The sequence below is a fragment of the Leiobunum rupestre genome, chromosome 6 (genome assembly GCF_980474605.1).
Source record: "Leiobunum rupestre chromosome 6, qqLeiRupe1.1.hap1, whole genome shotgun sequence".
Lineage (NCBI taxonomy): Eukaryota > Metazoa > Arthropoda > Arachnida > Opiliones > Sclerosomatidae > Leiobunum > Leiobunum rupestre.
This window is the reverse complement of record NC_143389.1, coordinates 19,617,494-19,634,403: the sequence shown is the minus strand read 5'-3', so window position 1 is coordinate 19,634,403 and position 16,910 is coordinate 19,617,494. Positions and strand designations below refer to the sequence as shown.

At 43.0% G+C, this 16,910-nt stretch overlaps 75 non-coding genes across 75 annotated transcripts; all 75 read right to left on the bottom strand.

Moving 5' to 3' along the window:
- Nucleotides 1-4,461: 4,461 nt before the first annotated feature.
- Nucleotides 4,462-4,535, bottom strand: TRNAS-CGA (transfer RNA serine (anticodon CGA)). The gene has a single exon. It is a non-coding gene; the product is annotated as a tRNA-Ser (tRNA).
- Nucleotides 4,536-4,603: 68 nt separating this feature from the next.
- Nucleotides 4,604-4,676, bottom strand: TRNAT-CGU (transfer RNA threonine (anticodon CGU)). Its single transcript has one exon. It is a non-coding gene; the product is annotated as a tRNA-Thr (tRNA).
- A 68-nt stretch (nucleotides 4,677-4,744) lies between these two features.
- TRNAT-CGU (transfer RNA threonine (anticodon CGU)) lies at nucleotides 4,745-4,817 on the bottom strand. The gene has a single exon. It is a non-coding gene; the product is annotated as a tRNA-Thr (tRNA).
- Nucleotides 4,818-4,884: 67 nt separating this feature from the next.
- Nucleotides 4,885-4,957, bottom strand: TRNAT-CGU (transfer RNA threonine (anticodon CGU)). The gene has a single exon. It is a non-coding gene; the product is annotated as a tRNA-Thr (tRNA).
- A 67-nt stretch (nucleotides 4,958-5,024) lies between these two features.
- TRNAT-CGU (transfer RNA threonine (anticodon CGU)) lies at nucleotides 5,025-5,097 on the bottom strand. The gene has a single exon. It is a non-coding gene; the product is annotated as a tRNA-Thr (tRNA).
- A 68-nt stretch (nucleotides 5,098-5,165) lies between these two features.
- Nucleotides 5,166-5,238, bottom strand: TRNAT-CGU (transfer RNA threonine (anticodon CGU)). Its single transcript has one exon. It is a non-coding gene; the product is annotated as a tRNA-Thr (tRNA).
- A 68-nt stretch (nucleotides 5,239-5,306) lies between these two features.
- TRNAT-CGU (transfer RNA threonine (anticodon CGU)) lies at nucleotides 5,307-5,379 on the bottom strand. The gene has a single exon. It is a non-coding gene; the product is annotated as a tRNA-Thr (tRNA).
- Nucleotides 5,380-5,447: 68 nt separating this feature from the next.
- On the bottom strand, nucleotides 5,448-5,520 carry TRNAT-CGU (transfer RNA threonine (anticodon CGU)). The gene has a single exon. It is a non-coding gene; the product is annotated as a tRNA-Thr (tRNA).
- A 68-nt stretch (nucleotides 5,521-5,588) lies between these two features.
- On the bottom strand, nucleotides 5,589-5,661 carry TRNAT-CGU (transfer RNA threonine (anticodon CGU)). The gene has a single exon. It is a non-coding gene; the product is annotated as a tRNA-Thr (tRNA).
- A 68-nt stretch (nucleotides 5,662-5,729) lies between these two features.
- On the bottom strand, nucleotides 5,730-5,802 carry TRNAT-CGU (transfer RNA threonine (anticodon CGU)). The gene has a single exon. It is a non-coding gene; the product is annotated as a tRNA-Thr (tRNA).
- Nucleotides 5,803-5,870: 68 nt separating this feature from the next.
- TRNAT-CGU (transfer RNA threonine (anticodon CGU)) lies at nucleotides 5,871-5,943 on the bottom strand. Its single transcript has one exon. It is a non-coding gene; the product is annotated as a tRNA-Thr (tRNA).
- A 68-nt stretch (nucleotides 5,944-6,011) lies between these two features.
- Nucleotides 6,012-6,084, bottom strand: TRNAT-CGU (transfer RNA threonine (anticodon CGU)). Its single transcript has one exon. It is a non-coding gene; the product is annotated as a tRNA-Thr (tRNA).
- A 66-nt stretch (nucleotides 6,085-6,150) lies between these two features.
- On the bottom strand, nucleotides 6,151-6,225 carry TRNAT-CGU (transfer RNA threonine (anticodon CGU)). Its single transcript has one exon. It is a non-coding gene; the product is annotated as a tRNA-Thr (tRNA).
- Nucleotides 6,226-6,293: 68 nt separating this feature from the next.
- On the bottom strand, nucleotides 6,294-6,366 carry TRNAT-CGU (transfer RNA threonine (anticodon CGU)). The gene has a single exon. It is a non-coding gene; the product is annotated as a tRNA-Thr (tRNA).
- Nucleotides 6,367-6,434: 68 nt separating this feature from the next.
- On the bottom strand, nucleotides 6,435-6,507 carry TRNAT-CGU (transfer RNA threonine (anticodon CGU)). The gene has a single exon. It is a non-coding gene; the product is annotated as a tRNA-Thr (tRNA).
- A 68-nt stretch (nucleotides 6,508-6,575) lies between these two features.
- Nucleotides 6,576-6,648, bottom strand: TRNAT-CGU (transfer RNA threonine (anticodon CGU)). Its single transcript has one exon. It is a non-coding gene; the product is annotated as a tRNA-Thr (tRNA).
- Nucleotides 6,649-6,716: 68 nt separating this feature from the next.
- Nucleotides 6,717-6,789, bottom strand: TRNAT-CGU (transfer RNA threonine (anticodon CGU)). Its single transcript has one exon. It is a non-coding gene; the product is annotated as a tRNA-Thr (tRNA).
- A 67-nt stretch (nucleotides 6,790-6,856) lies between these two features.
- On the bottom strand, nucleotides 6,857-6,929 carry TRNAT-CGU (transfer RNA threonine (anticodon CGU)). Its single transcript has one exon. It is a non-coding gene; the product is annotated as a tRNA-Thr (tRNA).
- A 68-nt stretch (nucleotides 6,930-6,997) lies between these two features.
- TRNAT-CGU (transfer RNA threonine (anticodon CGU)) lies at nucleotides 6,998-7,070 on the bottom strand. Its single transcript has one exon. It is a non-coding gene; the product is annotated as a tRNA-Thr (tRNA).
- Nucleotides 7,071-7,138: 68 nt separating this feature from the next.
- TRNAT-CGU (transfer RNA threonine (anticodon CGU)) lies at nucleotides 7,139-7,211 on the bottom strand. Its single transcript has one exon. It is a non-coding gene; the product is annotated as a tRNA-Thr (tRNA).
- Nucleotides 7,212-7,279: 68 nt separating this feature from the next.
- On the bottom strand, nucleotides 7,280-7,352 carry TRNAT-CGU (transfer RNA threonine (anticodon CGU)). The gene has a single exon. It is a non-coding gene; the product is annotated as a tRNA-Thr (tRNA).
- A 68-nt stretch (nucleotides 7,353-7,420) lies between these two features.
- On the bottom strand, nucleotides 7,421-7,493 carry TRNAT-CGU (transfer RNA threonine (anticodon CGU)). The gene has a single exon. It is a non-coding gene; the product is annotated as a tRNA-Thr (tRNA).
- Nucleotides 7,494-7,559: 66 nt separating this feature from the next.
- TRNAT-CGU (transfer RNA threonine (anticodon CGU)) lies at nucleotides 7,560-7,634 on the bottom strand. Its single transcript has one exon. It is a non-coding gene; the product is annotated as a tRNA-Thr (tRNA).
- A 68-nt stretch (nucleotides 7,635-7,702) lies between these two features.
- TRNAT-CGU (transfer RNA threonine (anticodon CGU)) lies at nucleotides 7,703-7,775 on the bottom strand. Its single transcript has one exon. It is a non-coding gene; the product is annotated as a tRNA-Thr (tRNA).
- Nucleotides 7,776-7,843: 68 nt separating this feature from the next.
- TRNAT-CGU (transfer RNA threonine (anticodon CGU)) lies at nucleotides 7,844-7,916 on the bottom strand. The gene has a single exon. It is a non-coding gene; the product is annotated as a tRNA-Thr (tRNA).
- A 68-nt stretch (nucleotides 7,917-7,984) lies between these two features.
- On the bottom strand, nucleotides 7,985-8,057 carry TRNAT-CGU (transfer RNA threonine (anticodon CGU)). The gene has a single exon. It is a non-coding gene; the product is annotated as a tRNA-Thr (tRNA).
- A 68-nt stretch (nucleotides 8,058-8,125) lies between these two features.
- On the bottom strand, nucleotides 8,126-8,198 carry TRNAT-CGU (transfer RNA threonine (anticodon CGU)). The gene has a single exon. It is a non-coding gene; the product is annotated as a tRNA-Thr (tRNA).
- A 67-nt stretch (nucleotides 8,199-8,265) lies between these two features.
- On the bottom strand, nucleotides 8,266-8,338 carry TRNAT-CGU (transfer RNA threonine (anticodon CGU)). Its single transcript has one exon. It is a non-coding gene; the product is annotated as a tRNA-Thr (tRNA).
- A 68-nt stretch (nucleotides 8,339-8,406) lies between these two features.
- TRNAT-CGU (transfer RNA threonine (anticodon CGU)) lies at nucleotides 8,407-8,479 on the bottom strand. Its single transcript has one exon. It is a non-coding gene; the product is annotated as a tRNA-Thr (tRNA).
- Nucleotides 8,480-8,547: 68 nt separating this feature from the next.
- Nucleotides 8,548-8,620, bottom strand: TRNAT-CGU (transfer RNA threonine (anticodon CGU)). Its single transcript has one exon. It is a non-coding gene; the product is annotated as a tRNA-Thr (tRNA).
- Nucleotides 8,621-8,688: 68 nt separating this feature from the next.
- TRNAT-CGU (transfer RNA threonine (anticodon CGU)) lies at nucleotides 8,689-8,761 on the bottom strand. Its single transcript has one exon. It is a non-coding gene; the product is annotated as a tRNA-Thr (tRNA).
- A 68-nt stretch (nucleotides 8,762-8,829) lies between these two features.
- TRNAT-CGU (transfer RNA threonine (anticodon CGU)) lies at nucleotides 8,830-8,902 on the bottom strand. Its single transcript has one exon. It is a non-coding gene; the product is annotated as a tRNA-Thr (tRNA).
- Nucleotides 8,903-8,970: 68 nt separating this feature from the next.
- On the bottom strand, nucleotides 8,971-9,043 carry TRNAT-CGU (transfer RNA threonine (anticodon CGU)). The gene has a single exon. It is a non-coding gene; the product is annotated as a tRNA-Thr (tRNA).
- Nucleotides 9,044-9,111: 68 nt separating this feature from the next.
- Nucleotides 9,112-9,184, bottom strand: TRNAT-CGU (transfer RNA threonine (anticodon CGU)). Its single transcript has one exon. It is a non-coding gene; the product is annotated as a tRNA-Thr (tRNA).
- Nucleotides 9,185-9,252: 68 nt separating this feature from the next.
- TRNAT-CGU (transfer RNA threonine (anticodon CGU)) lies at nucleotides 9,253-9,325 on the bottom strand. The gene has a single exon. It is a non-coding gene; the product is annotated as a tRNA-Thr (tRNA).
- A 68-nt stretch (nucleotides 9,326-9,393) lies between these two features.
- Nucleotides 9,394-9,466, bottom strand: TRNAT-CGU (transfer RNA threonine (anticodon CGU)). The gene has a single exon. It is a non-coding gene; the product is annotated as a tRNA-Thr (tRNA).
- A 68-nt stretch (nucleotides 9,467-9,534) lies between these two features.
- Nucleotides 9,535-9,607, bottom strand: TRNAT-CGU (transfer RNA threonine (anticodon CGU)). The gene has a single exon. It is a non-coding gene; the product is annotated as a tRNA-Thr (tRNA).
- Nucleotides 9,608-9,675: 68 nt separating this feature from the next.
- Nucleotides 9,676-9,748, bottom strand: TRNAT-CGU (transfer RNA threonine (anticodon CGU)). The gene has a single exon. It is a non-coding gene; the product is annotated as a tRNA-Thr (tRNA).
- Nucleotides 9,749-9,816: 68 nt separating this feature from the next.
- Nucleotides 9,817-9,889, bottom strand: TRNAT-CGU (transfer RNA threonine (anticodon CGU)). The gene has a single exon. It is a non-coding gene; the product is annotated as a tRNA-Thr (tRNA).
- A 68-nt stretch (nucleotides 9,890-9,957) lies between these two features.
- On the bottom strand, nucleotides 9,958-10,030 carry TRNAT-CGU (transfer RNA threonine (anticodon CGU)). Its single transcript has one exon. It is a non-coding gene; the product is annotated as a tRNA-Thr (tRNA).
- A 68-nt stretch (nucleotides 10,031-10,098) lies between these two features.
- On the bottom strand, nucleotides 10,099-10,171 carry TRNAT-CGU (transfer RNA threonine (anticodon CGU)). Its single transcript has one exon. It is a non-coding gene; the product is annotated as a tRNA-Thr (tRNA).
- A 68-nt stretch (nucleotides 10,172-10,239) lies between these two features.
- TRNAT-CGU (transfer RNA threonine (anticodon CGU)) lies at nucleotides 10,240-10,312 on the bottom strand. Its single transcript has one exon. It is a non-coding gene; the product is annotated as a tRNA-Thr (tRNA).
- Nucleotides 10,313-10,380: 68 nt separating this feature from the next.
- TRNAT-CGU (transfer RNA threonine (anticodon CGU)) lies at nucleotides 10,381-10,453 on the bottom strand. Its single transcript has one exon. It is a non-coding gene; the product is annotated as a tRNA-Thr (tRNA).
- Nucleotides 10,454-10,521: 68 nt separating this feature from the next.
- On the bottom strand, nucleotides 10,522-10,594 carry TRNAT-CGU (transfer RNA threonine (anticodon CGU)). The gene has a single exon. It is a non-coding gene; the product is annotated as a tRNA-Thr (tRNA).
- A 68-nt stretch (nucleotides 10,595-10,662) lies between these two features.
- TRNAT-CGU (transfer RNA threonine (anticodon CGU)) lies at nucleotides 10,663-10,735 on the bottom strand. The gene has a single exon. It is a non-coding gene; the product is annotated as a tRNA-Thr (tRNA).
- Nucleotides 10,736-10,803: 68 nt separating this feature from the next.
- Nucleotides 10,804-10,876, bottom strand: TRNAT-CGU (transfer RNA threonine (anticodon CGU)). Its single transcript has one exon. It is a non-coding gene; the product is annotated as a tRNA-Thr (tRNA).
- Nucleotides 10,877-10,943: 67 nt separating this feature from the next.
- TRNAT-CGU (transfer RNA threonine (anticodon CGU)) lies at nucleotides 10,944-11,016 on the bottom strand. Its single transcript has one exon. It is a non-coding gene; the product is annotated as a tRNA-Thr (tRNA).
- A 67-nt stretch (nucleotides 11,017-11,083) lies between these two features.
- TRNAT-CGU (transfer RNA threonine (anticodon CGU)) lies at nucleotides 11,084-11,156 on the bottom strand. The gene has a single exon. It is a non-coding gene; the product is annotated as a tRNA-Thr (tRNA).
- A 68-nt stretch (nucleotides 11,157-11,224) lies between these two features.
- Nucleotides 11,225-11,297, bottom strand: TRNAT-CGU (transfer RNA threonine (anticodon CGU)). The gene has a single exon. It is a non-coding gene; the product is annotated as a tRNA-Thr (tRNA).
- A 68-nt stretch (nucleotides 11,298-11,365) lies between these two features.
- Nucleotides 11,366-11,438, bottom strand: TRNAT-CGU (transfer RNA threonine (anticodon CGU)). Its single transcript has one exon. It is a non-coding gene; the product is annotated as a tRNA-Thr (tRNA).
- A 68-nt stretch (nucleotides 11,439-11,506) lies between these two features.
- Nucleotides 11,507-11,579, bottom strand: TRNAT-CGU (transfer RNA threonine (anticodon CGU)). Its single transcript has one exon. It is a non-coding gene; the product is annotated as a tRNA-Thr (tRNA).
- Nucleotides 11,580-11,646: 67 nt separating this feature from the next.
- Nucleotides 11,647-11,719, bottom strand: TRNAT-CGU (transfer RNA threonine (anticodon CGU)). The gene has a single exon. It is a non-coding gene; the product is annotated as a tRNA-Thr (tRNA).
- Nucleotides 11,720-11,787: 68 nt separating this feature from the next.
- TRNAT-CGU (transfer RNA threonine (anticodon CGU)) lies at nucleotides 11,788-11,860 on the bottom strand. Its single transcript has one exon. It is a non-coding gene; the product is annotated as a tRNA-Thr (tRNA).
- A 68-nt stretch (nucleotides 11,861-11,928) lies between these two features.
- TRNAT-CGU (transfer RNA threonine (anticodon CGU)) lies at nucleotides 11,929-12,001 on the bottom strand. The gene has a single exon. It is a non-coding gene; the product is annotated as a tRNA-Thr (tRNA).
- A 68-nt stretch (nucleotides 12,002-12,069) lies between these two features.
- Nucleotides 12,070-12,142, bottom strand: TRNAT-CGU (transfer RNA threonine (anticodon CGU)). The gene has a single exon. It is a non-coding gene; the product is annotated as a tRNA-Thr (tRNA).
- Nucleotides 12,143-12,210: 68 nt separating this feature from the next.
- On the bottom strand, nucleotides 12,211-12,283 carry TRNAT-CGU (transfer RNA threonine (anticodon CGU)). Its single transcript has one exon. It is a non-coding gene; the product is annotated as a tRNA-Thr (tRNA).
- A 67-nt stretch (nucleotides 12,284-12,350) lies between these two features.
- TRNAT-CGU (transfer RNA threonine (anticodon CGU)) lies at nucleotides 12,351-12,423 on the bottom strand. Its single transcript has one exon. It is a non-coding gene; the product is annotated as a tRNA-Thr (tRNA).
- A 67-nt stretch (nucleotides 12,424-12,490) lies between these two features.
- Nucleotides 12,491-12,563, bottom strand: TRNAT-CGU (transfer RNA threonine (anticodon CGU)). Its single transcript has one exon. It is a non-coding gene; the product is annotated as a tRNA-Thr (tRNA).
- Nucleotides 12,564-12,630: 67 nt separating this feature from the next.
- Nucleotides 12,631-12,703, bottom strand: TRNAT-CGU (transfer RNA threonine (anticodon CGU)). Its single transcript has one exon. It is a non-coding gene; the product is annotated as a tRNA-Thr (tRNA).
- Nucleotides 12,704-12,771: 68 nt separating this feature from the next.
- Nucleotides 12,772-12,844, bottom strand: TRNAT-CGU (transfer RNA threonine (anticodon CGU)). The gene has a single exon. It is a non-coding gene; the product is annotated as a tRNA-Thr (tRNA).
- A 68-nt stretch (nucleotides 12,845-12,912) lies between these two features.
- TRNAT-CGU (transfer RNA threonine (anticodon CGU)) lies at nucleotides 12,913-12,985 on the bottom strand. Its single transcript has one exon. It is a non-coding gene; the product is annotated as a tRNA-Thr (tRNA).
- A 68-nt stretch (nucleotides 12,986-13,053) lies between these two features.
- On the bottom strand, nucleotides 13,054-13,126 carry TRNAT-CGU (transfer RNA threonine (anticodon CGU)). Its single transcript has one exon. It is a non-coding gene; the product is annotated as a tRNA-Thr (tRNA).
- A 68-nt stretch (nucleotides 13,127-13,194) lies between these two features.
- Nucleotides 13,195-13,267, bottom strand: TRNAT-CGU (transfer RNA threonine (anticodon CGU)). Its single transcript has one exon. It is a non-coding gene; the product is annotated as a tRNA-Thr (tRNA).
- Nucleotides 13,268-13,335: 68 nt separating this feature from the next.
- Nucleotides 13,336-13,408, bottom strand: TRNAT-CGU (transfer RNA threonine (anticodon CGU)). Its single transcript has one exon. It is a non-coding gene; the product is annotated as a tRNA-Thr (tRNA).
- Nucleotides 13,409-13,476: 68 nt separating this feature from the next.
- TRNAT-CGU (transfer RNA threonine (anticodon CGU)) lies at nucleotides 13,477-13,549 on the bottom strand. The gene has a single exon. It is a non-coding gene; the product is annotated as a tRNA-Thr (tRNA).
- A 68-nt stretch (nucleotides 13,550-13,617) lies between these two features.
- TRNAT-CGU (transfer RNA threonine (anticodon CGU)) lies at nucleotides 13,618-13,690 on the bottom strand. The gene has a single exon. It is a non-coding gene; the product is annotated as a tRNA-Thr (tRNA).
- A 68-nt stretch (nucleotides 13,691-13,758) lies between these two features.
- TRNAT-CGU (transfer RNA threonine (anticodon CGU)) lies at nucleotides 13,759-13,827 on the bottom strand. Its single transcript has one exon. It is a non-coding gene; the product is annotated as a tRNA-Thr (tRNA).
- Nucleotides 13,828-13,899: 72 nt separating this feature from the next.
- Nucleotides 13,900-13,972, bottom strand: TRNAT-CGU (transfer RNA threonine (anticodon CGU)). The gene has a single exon. It is a non-coding gene; the product is annotated as a tRNA-Thr (tRNA).
- A 68-nt stretch (nucleotides 13,973-14,040) lies between these two features.
- TRNAT-CGU (transfer RNA threonine (anticodon CGU)) lies at nucleotides 14,041-14,113 on the bottom strand. Its single transcript has one exon. It is a non-coding gene; the product is annotated as a tRNA-Thr (tRNA).
- A 68-nt stretch (nucleotides 14,114-14,181) lies between these two features.
- Nucleotides 14,182-14,254, bottom strand: TRNAT-CGU (transfer RNA threonine (anticodon CGU)). The gene has a single exon. It is a non-coding gene; the product is annotated as a tRNA-Thr (tRNA).
- A 68-nt stretch (nucleotides 14,255-14,322) lies between these two features.
- TRNAT-CGU (transfer RNA threonine (anticodon CGU)) lies at nucleotides 14,323-14,395 on the bottom strand. The gene has a single exon. It is a non-coding gene; the product is annotated as a tRNA-Thr (tRNA).
- Nucleotides 14,396-14,463: 68 nt separating this feature from the next.
- Nucleotides 14,464-14,536, bottom strand: TRNAT-CGU (transfer RNA threonine (anticodon CGU)). Its single transcript has one exon. It is a non-coding gene; the product is annotated as a tRNA-Thr (tRNA).
- Nucleotides 14,537-14,604: 68 nt separating this feature from the next.
- On the bottom strand, nucleotides 14,605-14,677 carry TRNAT-CGU (transfer RNA threonine (anticodon CGU)). The gene has a single exon. It is a non-coding gene; the product is annotated as a tRNA-Thr (tRNA).
- A 68-nt stretch (nucleotides 14,678-14,745) lies between these two features.
- On the bottom strand, nucleotides 14,746-14,818 carry TRNAT-CGU (transfer RNA threonine (anticodon CGU)). Its single transcript has one exon. It is a non-coding gene; the product is annotated as a tRNA-Thr (tRNA).
- Nucleotides 14,819-14,886: 68 nt separating this feature from the next.
- TRNAT-CGU (transfer RNA threonine (anticodon CGU)) lies at nucleotides 14,887-14,959 on the bottom strand. Its single transcript has one exon. It is a non-coding gene; the product is annotated as a tRNA-Thr (tRNA).
- Between the last annotated feature and the right edge of the window lie 1,951 nt (nucleotides 14,960-16,910).

Genomic DNA, 16,910 nt, shown 5'->3' with positions numbered 1-16,910 from the left:
TACATTTAATTAAACAATTAAAATAATTACTTCGTTTTCAGTTAATGGATTCTCTAAACACAAATGTTTATTTGGTGTCTTGATATAGATTGTAGACAAATGAAACTTACTTTAGAAATTTAACAAAGCTTTGAAAACCTGTTCAAGCGGTCATAATTTGTTGGGATAAGTAATTTTGATTTTTTTTGTTAACACAGCTGCTTTGTTCTACAAACAGTTTAAACTAGGAGCAACAAACACAAGGAGAACGTCGCTAGCCTTTAAACACGCTAACGAAGGGTTGTGTACGAATTTCATTGGACGAGCGTCCCGAGCCTTTACGCTGAACGTTTTACGGGCGGGGGGAAGACAATTTCCGAATTTTCCCCTTCCGACGGCAGCAGGCTAAAGCGTCTAGCCAATGAAAAACGTACACAAGAAAATCCACGACTTTTGACGGGTTGCGTTCTCCGTGTGTGGGGTGTTGTGTTTGTTGCTCGGATTTGCTCCTAGGTTTAAAGGATAATATAATATTATTTTCAAATCGGAGAAAAATTGAATAAAATAAAATTGATAGAAGTCACCGTATTCTTTGTTAAACCTGAATTCTAAGACATAATATAGCTTGATGCGATTGTTATTATTCCACTTAGCTTTCTTTTCACGTTGACGGGCTCTCTAGCCAGTTAAAGGTATAAAAAGTGGTGTTTGGATAAGATAAAAACTTTAGAAAGTCTCGAGGCTTATACTTTCATACACAAAATCCTCGGTGCTAATATATTATGTGTTTATTAATTAAAAATATTTAAGTATTTTGTCACCTCTTCCATAATTTTACAACAGAGTTTTTGAACAATGTATTTAGTTATTTCAATTATAATTTTATTGTAATACATCCCTGATCTCGATAACAATTGTCTAAATTGATTTAAAATAATTGTGGAGCTAAGATTTTTAGGAAGGTAGTATTTAATAGTATAGTTAAGATAATTTGGTTATTATGATAAAATTTTAGTGAAGGAAAAATATGGTCTTTAAAAGATAAAAATTAAATTTTTAAAGAATATATAAATAAGCTTTTGACCCACAGGTTTAAGTGGTCACTTTTTAGAGTTCTGTTACAAATCCGAACTATTAATTTACGAAAAGCTCCCACTGCAATGCTATTTGACATAACGCTTCGTGTAGTTTTGTTAAGTGGATGTTAAATATTTAAATTGTAGTAATTTATTGAGTGCAATAAATAAAAAAAAATTATTACAGTTTAAAAGAAAATCAAAACATTTGCAAAATTTCAAAAGGCAGACCCAGACCAAAACGAGTAAAACCAAGTACAAAAACAATTAAATAAAAACTCGCATCTTCCTAAACTTTATTCATATCACTTGATATTTTAAACGTCGTAAGATACAAACACTTTAAATGTACCTAAGCCGCCATCTTGAATTGGTAAATATTTGAAGAGATAAACGATAATAAATGCAAACACTAGATATCGTACATCGTAACTACCTACATATCTTCGAAAAGCATTGTCTCTTTCTGGTTTCGAGAATAGTAAATCTTAAAGTACTTTTGTACCATGGCTCAGATTAATTATCTTAACATAAACTAGTATATAATATTTGTAAAATTTAATTGTTATCAGAAATCATCAAAAAATTCAAAATCAAATCAAAATACCAAAGCTTTAAGTAAAGATTAAATACAATATGGATCATATCCATTATTGTAGGTGTGAACATCTTTGTAAATGTAAACAAAAGAAATAAATTAATCTAGGTAAAACCAGAGAGTGTAAAGATTATGAGAGGCGTCTCTTCCTATTCCCGTAACGTTAAAATTTCGTACAAGATTTTGAGAGCACGCGCCCATAGGAGAGGTTACGATACTATCCGACACACGATGTCGCTACTGGAAAATTTTTAAATTTTGTAAACATCCGGAAAGTATTTTTCATCAGTCATGGCTGTTAAACATAGTTGAATTATGCTAATTTAAAATTAATAAAATTCAATTCCATGAAAAATAAAGAAACGTAAGTACAAGAATGCGGACTATTTATAATATTTTGATACTAAAAGAATTAATTTGTTTGATTAACCAAGGAAATTCATTGGAAATTTTATGAAATTGCCGAGGCTTAACGAGAACAGAGCAGTATAAGTTAAAAAATACGAGGAAACATTGAAGTTGGTAAAATGTGATTAACATTGTACTTTTAACAGTTTCCTAACTTATCTTTTCTGGGTTTTCATGTATTCATGGTTGAGATCTTGTTTTTTAAGGGAACTATGTATGCAGAATTCTATGAAAAAAGATATCATGTTTTGGTAAGCAGTTGCACATGGAGAATCTTCATTAGCTTTAAAATATTTCTTGTCAATTCTTTGAATGATGAATCTCTCCAAACGTCCTTTAATATTTGTCATGTGCGATAAAAGCTTAAAACTGGTGTCAAATACTTCATTTGTCTCCGTTACAAATTTGAAGAAACTATCAGTTGGTACGATGAGGCTGCTGAACAGCTGATAGAAGAATTCTTTGCTGGTTTGAAAGCTTAAAAGTAAAAAAGCAGATTTGTTGGGTCAACAATTGGATTGTATTTTTTGAGTTGACTTATGCAAGAAGAGCATTGAAGGTTTGAGTAGCAGCGGTGAATTAGATATTCTGAAATGTAACTAAGAACATTTTGATTTAGCAGGTTTGGACTTTCAATAGATTTACAAAATTCTAAGTCTTCATCGGAACATTGCCCCTGGCTTTGCGAGTCTACAAGATTTTCAAAATTGGAGAAATCTTCATCCGGTCCTGGAGTTGCAGTTTTAAAAGTGTCAATGTTTAAAATGAACTCATCCAAATCATCAATGCAATTAGAATCCGGTGGTTTCAAGAGATTATTACAGAGGCAGCCCTGTATGCAGCTCGAAATTGTTGTCTATTGGGATGATCACGGTTGCCTCCTTTCTGTCTTATAGATCCAAGAAAATTATCTACAAAATCTTGGCTAATCCTGTCCGTTAATAAAAACTTAAAACCAAAATTATCATTTAGATCTTCCCAGAGGAGTAGCAAGGCTTGAATTGAAATTACCATTTTCTGAAATTTCCAATGGTGTAGAGTCATTAAGACTGAAAATTGTTGGCACAGCGGATGGTGTGAGCCTATTTTTAGTTCTAATATTCATGAAACTGGCATCAATGAAATGATTCGCGCAAATTCTATGGTTAACGTGTAAATATTCCGTAGTTTTATTTGTAAGTCCATCATTATTTACAATTTTCAGCCACAAAATAGAACTAAAATTTATATTAAGTTAATATGCCAATAAGCCTATCTAATGAAAATGCGAATTTACCAGGCTTTTTCCTTTGGAAACTTAAAAAAAAGATAAACAAGGATTTCTTGTTTTCGATATTTTACAATTTAAAACAAAAGAACATACCCCAGACCTACTAAATTATTTAAAAACCTTCTAAAACTAGCATTAAAAATCTGGAAAGTTTTTGCGTCTCTTTTAAACCTAACATCGAAACGCACGCGCTGTGAGAACGGCGCCACTGGTGGCGCCATCGCTCTTACGGTAGTAGTGGACATTTTTGGGAAAAAAAAAGTTAGTACGCTTTTTTGAAAGAGAGACGCCTCTCATAATCTTTGCACTCTCTGGTAAAACCAAGTAAATATAAAAACATAAATTTAAAAACCATATTGACAATAAAAAGCGTCAATGTGCTCATGTATTTGTAAAGTACATCCATACAAATAATAAGGTGAACGAGGTATTTAATAATTTAGCCTAAAGTTTGCGCAGAGATAGCACAAAGTACAACATGGCTTACCCAGTAAATTATAAAAATTAAATATGTGCAAACTGCCTGTCTCGTAAGCAGAAGGTCCTAGGTTCAAATAATGCCGTGGCCTCTAAACCCCTGAAAACTTTAAATAATTTTAAAAATACCGACAGGAAATAGCAAGAAACACAAGTGGCCCCTTGAAATTAAAGATAAAGTAAAAGTCTTCATTTTGGTAAAATAGCTTAACTCCAAACGTATTAACCGAGGCCACGGTGAGAGTCGAACTAACGATCTCCTAATTACGAGACAGGCGCTTTAACCACTAAACCTTGCGTCCCCGTTGAGAATGTATAAGAAAAATTCGTTAATTTGGTTAAATACTTTCAAATAAAAGGTTTTAGTTGAGGGTACGGGGAGAGTCGAACTCACGACCTCCGGTTTGCGAGACAGGCACTTAAACAACTGAGCCACGCGGCCCGGTTATGGTTATGACAAGTTCCAATTTGTCCATTTTGTATGTTGGGTAAAAGTTAAACCGAAAAGCAGAGGCCACGGTGAGGGTCGTAGTCACGATCTCCTGTTTACGAGACAGGTGCATTAACCACTTCGCCACGCGGCCACGTTGTGGTTGACGTGAAGTAAAACTCATAAATTTCGTTAAATGGTTTCAGACAAAATGTTTTAATTGCGGCCACGGCGAAAGTCGAACTCACGATCTCCTGTTTTTCGAGACAGGCGCTTTAACCACTAAGCCACGCGGCCCCGTGTTAGGGGAGTGAAGTAAATTTCGTCAACTTTGCTATATGGTTTCAGACAAAATGTTTTTAACGAGGCCCCAGCGAGAGTCGAACTCACGATCTCCTGTTTACGAGACAGGCGCTTTAACCACTAAGCCACGCGGCCCCGTGTTAGGGGAGTGAAGTAAATTTCGTCAACTTTGCTATATGGTTTCAGACAAAATGTTTTTAATGAGGCCCCGGCGAGAGTCGAACTCACGATCTCCTGTTTACGAGACAGGCGCTTTAACCACTAAGCCACGCGGCCCCATGTTGAGGAGTGAAGTAAATTTCGTCAACTTTGCTATATGGTTTCAGACAAAATGTTTTTAATGAAGCCCCGGCGAGAGTCGAACTCACGATCTCCTGTGTACGAGACAGGCGCTTTAACCACTAAGCCACGCGGCCCCGTGTTGAGGAGTGAAGTAAATTTCGTCAACTTTGCTATATGGTTTCAGACAAAATGTTTTTAATGAAGCCCCGGCGAGAGTCGAACTCACGATCTCCTGTTTACGAGACAGGCGCTTTAACCACTAAGCCACGCGGCCCCGTGTTAGGGGAGTGAAGTAAATTTCGTCAACTTTGCTATATGGTTTCAGACAAAATGTTTTTAATGAGGCCCCGGCGAGAGTCGAACTCACGATCTCCTGTTTACGAGACAGGCGCTTTAACCACTAAGCCACGCGGCCCCGTGTTAGGGGAGTGAAGTAAATTTCGTCAACTTTGCTTTATGGATTCAGACAAAATGTTTTTAATGAGGCCCCGGCGAGAGTCGAACTCACGATCTCCTGTTTACGAGACAGGCGCTTTAACCACTAAGCCACGCGGCCCCGTGTTAGGGGAGTGAAGTAAATTTCGTCAACTTTGCTTTATGGATTCAGACAAAATGTTTTTAATGAGGCCCCGGCGAGAGTCGAACTCACGATCTCCTGTTTACGAGACAGGCGCTTTAACCACTAAGCCACGCGGCCCCGAGTTAGGGGAGTGAAGTAAATTTCGTCAACTTTGCTTTATGGTTTCAGACAAAATGTTTTTAATGAGGCCCCGGCGAGAGTCGAACTCACGATCTCCTGTTTACGAGACAGGCGCTTTAACCACTAAGCCACGCGGCCCCGTGTTAGGGGAGTGAAGTAAATTTCGTCAACTTTGCTTTATGGTTTCAGACAAAATGTTTTTAATGAGGCCCCGGCGAGAGTCGAACTCACGATCTCCTGTTTACGAGACAGGCGCTTTAACCACTAAGCCACGCGGCCCCGTGTAAGGGGAGTGAAGTAAATTTCGTCAACTTTGCTATATGGTTTCAGACAAAATGTTTTTAATGAGGCCCCGGCGAGAGTCGAACTCACGATCTCCTGTTTACGAGACAGGCGCTTTAACCACTAAGCCACGCGGCCCCGTGTAAGGGGAGTGAAGTAAATTTCGTCAACTTTGCTATATGGTTTCAGACAAAATGTTTTTAATGAGGCCCCGGCGAGAGTCGAACTCACGATCTCCTGTTTACGAGACAGGCGCTTTAACCACTAAGCCACGCGGCCCCGTGTAAGGGGAGTGAAGTAAATTTCGTCAACTTTGCTATATGGTTTCAGACAAAATGTTTTTAATGATGCCCCGGCGAGAGTCGAACTCACGATCTCCTGTTTACGAGACAGGCGCTTTAACCACTAAGCCACGCGGCCCCGTGTTAGGGGAGTGAAGTAAATTTCGTCAACTTTGCTATATGGTTTCAGACAAAATGTTTTTAATGAGGCCCCAGCGAGAGTCGAACTCACGATCTCCTGTTTACGAGACAGGCGCTTTAACCACTAAGCCACGCGGCCCCGTGTTAGGGGATTGAAGTAAATTTCGTCAACTTTGCTATATGCTTTCAGACAAAATGTTTTTAATGAGGCCCCGGCGAGAGTCGAACTCACGATCTCCTATTTACGAGACAGGCGCTTTAACCACTAAGCCACGCGGCCCCGTGTTAGGGGAGTGAAGTAAATTTCGTCAACTTTGCTATATGGTTTCAGACAAAATGTTTTTAATGAAGCCCCGGCGAGAGTCGAACTCACGATCTCCTGTTTACGAGACAGGCGCTTTAACCACTAAGCCACGCGGCCCTGTGTTAGGGGAGTGAAGTAAATTTCGTCAACTTTGCTTTATGGTTTCAGACAAAATGTTTTTAATGAGGCCCCGGCGAGAGTCGAACTCACGATCTCCTGTTTACGAGACAGGCGCTTTAACCACTAAGCCACGCGGCCCCGTGTTAGGGGGTGAAGTAAATTTCGTCAACTTTGCTCTATGGTTTCAGACAAAATGTTTTTAATGAGGCCCCGGCGAGAGTCGAACTCACGATCTCCTGTTTACGAGACAGGCGCTTTAACCACTAAGCCACGCGGCCCCGTGTTAGGGGAGTGAAGTAAATTTCGTCAACTTTGCTTTATGGATTCAGACAAAATGTTTTTAATGAGGCCCCGGCGAGAGTCGAACTCACGATCTCCTGTTTACGAGACAGGCGCTTTAACCACTAAGCCACGCGGCCCCGTGTTAGGGGAGTGAAGTAAATTTCGTCAACTTTGCTTTATGGATTCAGACAAAATGTTTTTAATGAGGCCCCGGCGAGAGTCGAACTCACGATCTCCTATTTACGAGACAGGCGCTTTAACCACTAAGCCACGCGGCCCCGTGTTAGGGGAGTGAAGTAAATTTCGTCAACTTTGCTTTATGGTTTCAGACAAAATGTTTTTAATGAGGCCCCGGCGAGAGTCGAACTCACGATCTCCTGTTTACGAGACAGGCGCTTTAACCACTAAGCCACGCGGCCCCGTGTTAGGGGAGTGAAGTAAATTTCGTCAACTTTGCTTTATGGTTTCAGACAAAATGTTTTTAATGAAGCCCCGGCGAGAGTCGAACTCACGATCTCCTGTTTACGAGACAGGCGCTTTAACCACTAAGCCACGCGGCCCCGTGTTAGGGGAGTGAAGTAAATTTCGTCAACTTTGCTATATGGTTTCAGACAAAATGTTTTTAATGATGCCCCGGCGAGAGTCGAACTCACGATCTCCTGTTTACGAGACAGGCGCTTTAACCACTAAGCCACGCGGCCCCGTGTTAGGGGAGTGAAGTAAATTTCGTCAACTTTGCTATATGGTTTCAGACAAAATGTTTTTAATGAGGCCCCAGCGAGAGTCGAACTCACGATCTCCTGTTTACGAGACAGGCGCTTTAACCACTAAGCCACGCGGCCCCGTGTTAGGGGATTGAAGTAAATTTCGTCAACTTTGCTATATGCTTTCAGACAAAATGTTTTTAATGAGGCCCCGGCGAGAGTCGAACTCACGATCTCCTATTTACGAGACAGGCGCTTTAACCACTAAGCCACGCGGCCCCGTGTTAGGGGAGTGAAGTAAATTTCGTCAACTTTGCTATATGGTTTCAGACAAAATGTTTTTAATGAAGCCCCGGCGAGAGTCGAACTCACGATCTCCTGTTTACGAGACAGGCGCTTTAACCACTAAGCCACGCGGCCCTGTGTTAGGGGAGTGAAGTAAATTTCGTCAACTTTGCTTTATGGTTTCAGACAAAATGTTTTTAATGAGGCCCCGGCGAGAGTCGAACTCACGATCTCCTGTTTACGAGACAGGCGCTTTAACCACTAAGCCACGCGGCCCCGTGTTAGGGGGTGAAGTAAATTTCGTCAACTTTGCTCTATGGTTTCAGACAAAATGTTTTTAATGAGGCCCCGGCGAGAGTCGAACTCACGATCTCCTGTTTACGAGACAGGCGCTTTAACCACTAAGCCACGCGGCCCCGTGTTAGAGGAGTGAAGTAAATTTCGTCAACTTTGCTTTATGGTTTCAGACAAAATGTTTTTAATGAGGCCCCGGCGAGAGTCGAACTCACGATCTCCTGTTTACGAGACAGGCGCTTTAACCACTAAGCCACGCGGCCCCGTGTTAGAGGAGTGAAGTAAATTTCGTCAACTTTGCTTTATGGTTTCAGACAAAATGTTTTTAATGAGGCCCCGGCGAGATACGAACTCACGATCTCCTGTTTACGAGACAGGCGCTTTAACCACTAAGCCACGCGGCCCCGTGTTAGGGGAGTGAAGTAAATTTCGTCAACTTTGCTATATGGTTTCAGACAAAATGTTTTTAATGAGGCCCTGGCGAGAGTTGAACTCACGATCTCCTGTTTACGAGACAGGCGCTTTAACCACTAAGCCACGCGGCCCCGTGTTAGGGGAGTGAAGTAAATTTCGTCAACTTTGCTTTATGGTTTCAGACAAAATGTTTTTAATGAGGCCCCGGCGAGAGTCGAACTCACGATCTCCTGTTTACGAGACAGGCGCTTTAACCACTAAGCCACGCGGCCCCGTGTTAGGGGAGTGAAGTAAATTTCGTCAACTTTGCTTTATGGTTTCAGACAAAATGTTTTTAATGAGGCCCCGGCGAGAGTCGAACTCACGATCTCCTGTTTACGAGACAGGCGCTTTAACCACTAAGCCACGCGGCCCCGTGTTAGGGGAGTGAAGTAAATTTCGTCAACTTTGCTTTATGGTTTCAGACAAAATGTTTTTAATGAGGCCCCGGCGAGAGTCGAACTCACGATCTCCTGTTTACGAGACAGGCGCTTTAACCACTAAGCCACGCGGCCCCGTGTTAAGGGAGTGAAGTAAATTTCGTCAACTTTGCTTTATGGTTTCAGACAAAATGTTTTTAATGAGGCCCCGGCGAGAGTCGAACTCACGATCTCCTGTTTACGAGACAGGCACTTTAACCACTAAGACACGCGGCCCCGTGTTAGGGGAGTGAAGTAAATTTCGTCAACTTTGCTATATGGTTTCAGACAAAATGTTTTTAATGAAGCCCCGGCGAGAGTCGAACTCACGATCTCCTGTTTACGAGACAGGCGCTTTAACCACTAAGCCACGCGGCCCCGCGTTAGGGGAGTGAAGTAAATTTCGTCAACTTTGCTATATGGTTTCAGACAAAATGTTTTTAATGAGGCCCTGGCGAGAGTCGAACTCACGATCTCCTGTTTACGAGACAGGCGCTTTAACCACTAAGCCACGCGGCCCCGTGTTAGGGGAGTGAAGTAAATTTCGTCAACTTTGCTATATGGTTTCAGACAAAATGTTTTTAATGAGGCCCTGGCGAGAGTCGAACTCACGATCTCCTGTTTACGAGACAGGCGCTTTAACCACTAAGCCACGCGGCCCCGTGCTAGGGGAGTGAAGTAAATTTCGTCAACTTTGCTATATGGTTTCAGACAAAATGTTTTTAATGAGGCCCTGGCGAGAGTCGAACTCACGATCTCCTGTTTACGAGACAGGCGCTTTAACCACTAAGCCACGCGGCCCCGTGTTAGGGGAGTGAAGTAAATTTCGTCAACTTTGCTTTATGGTTTCAGACAAAATGTTTTTAATGAGGCCCCGGCGAGAGTCGAACTCACGATCTCCTGTTTACGAGACAGGCGCTTTAACCACTAAGCCACGCGGCCCCGTGTTAGGGGAGTGAAGTAAATTTCGTCAACTTTGCTTTAGGGTTTCAGACAAAATGTTTTTAATGAGGCCCCGGCGAGAGTCGAACTCACGATCTCCTGTTTACGAGACAGGCGCTTTAACCACTAAGCCACGCGGCCCCGTGTTAAGGGAGTGAAGTAAATTTCGTCAACTTTGCTTTATGGTTTCAGACAAAATGTTTTTAATGAGGCCCCGGCGAGAGTCGAACTCACGATCTCCTGTTTACGAGACAGGCACTTTAACCACTAAGACACGCGGCCCCGTGTTAGGGGAGTGAAGTAAATTTCGTCAACTTTGCTATATGGTTTCAGACAAAATGTTTTTAATGAAGCCCCGGCGAGAGTCGAACTCACGATCTCCTGTTTACGAGACAGGCGCTTTAACCACTAAGCCACGCGGCCCCGCGTTAGGGGAGTGAAGTAAATTTCGTCAACTTTGCTTTATGGTTTCAGACAAAATGCTTTTAATGAGGCCCCGGCGAGAGTCGAACTCACGATCTCCTGTTTACGAGACAGGCGCTTTAACCACTAAGCCACGCGGCCCCGTGTTAGGGGAGTGAAGTAAATTTCGTCAACTTTGCTTTATGGTTTCAGACAAAATGTTTTTAATGAGGCCCCGGCGAGAGTCGAACTCACGATCTCCTGTTTACGAGACAGGCGCTTTAACCACTAAGCCACGCGGCCCCGTGTTAGGGGAGTGAAGTAAATTTCGTCAACTTTGCTATATGGTTTCAGACAAAATGTTTTTAATGAGGCCCCGGCGAGAGTCGAACTCACGATCTCCTGTTTACGAGACAGGCGCTTTAACCACTAAGCCACGCGGCCCCGTGTTGAGGAGTGAAGTAAATTTCGTCAACTTTGCTATATGGTTTCAGACAAAATGTTTTTAATGAGGCCCCGGCGAGAGTCGAACTCACGATCTCCTGTTTACGAGACAGGCGCTTTAACCACTAAGCCACGCGGCCCCGTGTTGAGGAGTGAAGTAAATTTCGTCAACTTTGCTATATGGTTTCAGACAAAATGTTTTTAATGAGGCCCCGGCGAGAGTCGAACTCACGATCTCCTGTTTACGAGACAGGCGCTTTAACCACTAAGCCACGCGGCCCCGTGTTAGGGGAGTGAAGTAAATTTCGTCAACTTTGCTATATGGTTTCAGACAAAATGTTTTTAATGAAGCCCCGGCGAGAGTCAAACTCACGATCTCCTGTTTACGAGACAGGCGCTTTAACCACTAAGCCACGCGGCCCCGTGTTAGGGGAGTGAAGTAAATTTCGTCAACTTTGCTTTATGGTTTCAGACAAAATGTTTTTAATGAGGCCCCGGCGAGAGTCGAACTCACGATCTCCTGTTTACGAGACAGGCGCTTTAACCACTAAGCCACGCGGCCCCGTGTTAGGGGAGTGAAGTAAATTTCGTCAACTTTGCTTTATGGTTTCAGACAAAATGTTTTTAATGAGGCCCCGGCGAGAGTCGAACTCACGATCTCCTGTTTACGAGACAGGCGCTTTAACCACTAAGCCACGCGGCCCCGTGTTGCGGAGTGAAGTAAATTTCGTCAACTTTGCTATATGGTTTCAGACAAAATGTTTTTAATGAAGCCCCGGCGAGAGTCGAACTCACGATCTCCTGTTTACGAGACAGGCGCTTTAACCACTAAGCCACGCGGCCCCGTGTTAGGGGAGTGAAGTAAATTTCGTCAACTTTGCTTTATGGTTTCAGACAAAATGTTTTTAATGAGGCCCCGGCGAGAGTCGAACTCACGATCTCCTGTTTACGAGACAGGCGCTTTAACCACTAAGCCACGCGGCCCCGTGTTAGGGGAGTGAAGTAAATTTCGTCAACTTTGCTTTATGGTTTCAGACAAAATGTTTTTAATGAGGCCCCGGCGAGAGTCGAACTCACGATCTCCTGTTTACGAGACAGGCGCTTTAACCACTAAGCCACGCGGCCCCGTGTTAGGGGAGTGAAGTAAATTTCGTCAACTTTGCTTTATGGTTTCAGACAAAATGTTTTTAATGAGGCCCCGGCGAGAGTCGAACTCACGATCTCCTGTTTACGAGACAGGCGCTTTAACCACTAAGCCACGCGGCCCCGTGTTAGGGGAGTGAAGTAAATTTCGTCAACTTTGCTTTATGGTTTCAGACAAAATGTTTTTAATGAGGCCCCGGCGAGAGTCGAACTCACGATCTCCTGTTTACGAGACAGGCGCTCTAATCACTAAGCCACGCGGCCCCGTGTTGAGGAGTGAAGTAAATTTCGTCAACTTTGCTCTATGGTTTCAGACAAAATGTTTTTAATGAAGCCCCGGCGAGAGTCGAACTCACGATCTCCTGTGTACGAGACAGGCGCTTTAACCACTAAGCCACGCGGCCCCGTGTTGCGGAGTGAAGTAAATTTCGTCAACTTTGCTATATGGTTTCAGACAAAATGTTTTTAATGAAGCCCCGGCGAGAGTCGAACTCACGATCTCCTGTGTACGAGACAGGCGCTTTAACCACTAAGCCACGCGGCCCCGTGTTGCGGAGTGAAGTAAATTTCGTCAACTTTGCTATATGGTTTCAGACAAAATGTTTTTAATGAAGCCCCGGCGAGAGTCGAACTCACGATCTCCTGTTTACGAGACAGGCGCTTTAACCACTAAGCCACGCGGCCCCGTGTTAGGGGAGTGAAGTAAATTTCGTCAACTTTGCTTTATGGTTTCAGACAAAATGTTTTTAATGAGGCCCCGGCGAGAGTCGAACTCACGATCTCCTGTTTACGAGACAGGTGCTTTAACCACTAAGCCACGCGGCCCCGTGTTAGGGGAGTGAAGTAAATTTCGTCAACTTTGCTTTATGGTTTCAGACAAAATGTTTTTAATGAGGCCCCGGCGAGAGTCGAACTCACGATCTCCTGTTTACGAGACAGGCGCTTTAACCACTAAGCCACGCGGCCCCGTGTTAGGGGAGTGAAGTAAATTTCGTCAACTTTGCTTTATGGTTTCAGACAAAATGTTTTTAATGAGGCCCCGGCGAGAGTCGAACTCACGATCTCCTGTTTACGAGACAGGCGCTTTAACCACTAAGCCACGCGGCCCCGTGCTAGGGGAGTGAAGTAAATTTCGTCAACTTTGCTATATGGTTTCAGACAAAATGTTTTTAGTGAGGCCCCGGCGAGAGTCGAACTCACGATCCCCTGTTTACGAGACAGGCGCTTTAACCACTAAGCCACGCTGCCCCGTGTTAGGTTAGTGAAGTAAATTTCGTCAACTTTGCTATATGATTTCAGACAAAATGTTTTTAATGAGGCCCCGGCGAGAGTCGAACTCACGATCTCCTGTTTACGAGACAGGCGCTTTAACCACTAAGCCACGCGGCCCCGTGTTAGGGGAGTGAAGTAAATTTCGTCAACTTTGCTATATGGTTTCAGACAAAATGTTTTTAATGAAGCCTCGGCGAGAGTCGAACTCACGATCTCCTGTTTACGAGACAGGCGCTTTAACCACTAAGCCACGCGGCCCCGTGTTAGGGGAGTGAAGTAAATTTCGTCAACTTTGCTATATGGTTTCAGACAAAATGTTTTTAATGAAGCCTCGGCGAGAGTCGAACTCACGATCTCCTGTTTACGAGACAGGCGCTTTAACCACTAAGCCACGCGGCCCCGTGTTAGGGGAGTGAAGTAAATTTCGTCAACTTTGCTTTATGGTTTCAGACAAAATGTTTTTAATGAGGCCCTGGCGAGAGTTGAACTCACGATCTCCTGTTTACGAGACAGGCGCTTTAACCACTAAGCCACGCGGCTTCGTGTTAGGGGAGTGAAGTAAATTTCGTCAACTTTGCTTTATGGTTTCAGACAAAATGTTTTTAATGAGGCCCCGGCGAGAGTCGAACTCACGATCTCCTGTTTACGAGACAGGCGCTTTAACCACTAAGCCACGCGGCCCCGTGTTAGGGGAGTGAAGTAAATTTCGTCAACTTTGCTTTATGGTTTCAGACAAAATGTTTTTAATGAGGCCCCGGCGAGAGTCGAACTCACGATCTCCTGTTTACGAGACAGGCGCTTTAACCACTAAGCCACGCGGCCCCGTGTTAGGGGAGTGAAGTAAATTTCGTCAACTTTGCTATATGGTTTCAGACAAAATGTTTTTAATGAGGCCCCGGCGAGAGTCGAACTCACGATCTCCTGTTTACGAGACAGGCGCTTTAACCCCTAAGCCACGCGGCCCCGTGTTAGGGGAGTGAAGTAAATTTCGTCAACTTTGCTTTATGGTTTCAGACAAAATGTTTTTAATGAGGCCCCGGCGAGAGTCGAACTCACGATCTCCTGTTTACGAGACAGGCGCTTTAACCCCTAAGCCACGCGGCCCCGTGTTAGGGGAGTGAAGTAAATTTTGTCAACTTTGCTTTATGGTTTCAGACAAAATGTTTTTAATGAGGCCCCGGCGAGAGTCGAACTCACGATCTCCTGTTTACGAGACAGGCGCTTTAACCACTAAGCCACGCGGCCCCGTGTTAGGGGAGTGAAGTAAATTTCGTCAACTTTGCTTTATGGTTTCAGACAAAATGTTTTTAATGAGGCCCCGGCGAGAGTCGAACTCACGATCTCCTGTTTACGAGACAGGCGCTTTAACCACTAAGCCACGCGGCCCCGTGTTAGGGGAGTGAAGTAAATTTCGTCAACTTTGCTATATGGTTTCAGACAAAATGTTTTTAGTGAGGCCCCGGCGAGAGTCGAACTCACGATCCCCTGTTTACGAGACAGGCGCTTTAACCACTAAGCCACGCGGCCCCGTGTTAGGTTAGTGAAGTAAATTTCGTCAACTTTGCTATATGATTTCAGACAAAATGTTTTTAATGAGGCCCCGGCGAGAGTCGAACTCACGATCTCCTGTTTACGAGACAGGCGCTTTAACCACTAAGCCACGCGGCCCCGTGTTAGGGGAGTGAAGTAAATTTCGTCAACTTTGCTATATGGTTTCAGACAAAATTATGATGGCGTTGAGCTGCAACGAAGGTCGGTGTGGTGACGGTGGCGCGAGAAAGGGACACACGGCCACGTTGGCTACTGTTCCGAAGCCGTTTTTTTCACGGGCTAACTTCCCGGCAAAGCACGCACTCCGCGTCGTCGAGACAAGAGCTTTCGTCGGGACAAGAGGCCTCGTCGGGACAGTTTGCACGCGAACCCCGGTGTCTTAACACCCGTCTTCAATTTATTCTTACAAGTGTCTCTTCTGTCGCACTTGTAAGAACTTATACTCAAAATAGTTTTAGTCCATTTTAAATATGGGTAGGGTCACTTGGTCTCTGGAATTGCAACCTTTTTTGACCAATCAAGACCCGTGCTTCTAGGAATCCCATAAGAAATCCCTACCAATTAGGTTATTTCTGGGATCATCACCAAGGTGAGCGTTAATTCAAAAATAGTAATACAACCAAATTGGTAACGCTCACACAAATAAATAAAAGAAATAAACATTTGTTGGCCAAGTCGGCAAACCTCAATACTTTCTTTTTCAATTCAACCGGAGTTATAAAACTAAAAGGGGCTCCTTCGGCCGCCCCACAGAGAAGGAGAGAGAGTTGGATAATTGGGCAACGACACAAAGTAAGGAAGGATCGGTGGAAATGGAGGAGATCTGGCCAGTTACAGCTCCCATTCCCTCTTCTGGTTATCCAGCACCATCTTTGTGCGCTTGTAAAACAAGAGCCATTAACGAGGGGTTAGAAACTCGGGTGTCCAGCGCACGAGCGACCCCTAGCTAAGGTTCTTGGAGAGAGAGCGTAGGAACAAATAGGTCATAAAATAGCAACTGTAAATTCATATTAGCAAAGTTATCTTGAAATGTAAAATAATCCAAATTTAACGTTACAGACCATCTGGTAAAGATAGAGTTGAATATTCATATCTGAAAAAAATGCATGGCTCGTCAAGTATTTTGTTTTTTCAAAGCTCGGCAAATTTAAGGGATAATGATAGAAGACATAGTTGACGTACATTGTCTCTGGATTCGAAAGGTAGAGCACTAAATTCTTCTTACCCAAATTACGTAACGAATAATTTACTTTTTATTACTGGCTTCCTACCCATCGCAACAAGGAGTAAAAATTGGAATAATCCCAACCCGAAAATTTACGTAACCAACACTCAAATCCTAAACAATTATAAACACTATTAACCTTTAAGTTATAAAATTTCGATTAAAACCAAGCATATATGTTTATGGTTTTACTTCTAGAAAATTAATTAAACTATTATAAATGATAAAATAAATATTAAAATGTGACTATAATTTAAAATAATTGATAATTTTGGTTCCGATAGGAAACTATGATATGTGACCCTTAACCCTGTTATATTTAGTCACACTTTTTAACCTCCGTCTCCCTCTACTGCGTGACTCAATTTGTAAACAATCCTGAAATTCAGTTGAATGATTTATTCCACCTAGGAGCAACAAACACAGCACCCCATACAAGGAGAACGCAACCCGTCAAAAGTCGTGGATTTTCTTGTGTACATTTTTCATTGGCTAGACGCTTTAGCGCCTGTTGCCGTCGGAATGGGAAAATTCGGAAATTTTCTTCCTGCCCGCCCGTAAAACGTTCAGCGTAAAGGCTCGTGACGCTCGTCCAATGAAATTCGTTAGAGTGTTTAAAGGCAAGCTGCGTTCTCCTTGTGTTTGTTGCTCCTAGATTCCAGGGACTCCTTAAAAGCCTATCTTCAACATTTTAATATCTGAATTTTATTGTTTTTAAAACGTGGGATATAATTTAGTTGCACGTGAAATAATCAACTTAAAATGTTTTCCTACTGTTTATATTGATTTATCTACGCTCAGAGGTCAAAAATTAATTTCCAAATTCAAGTATACCTATAAAAC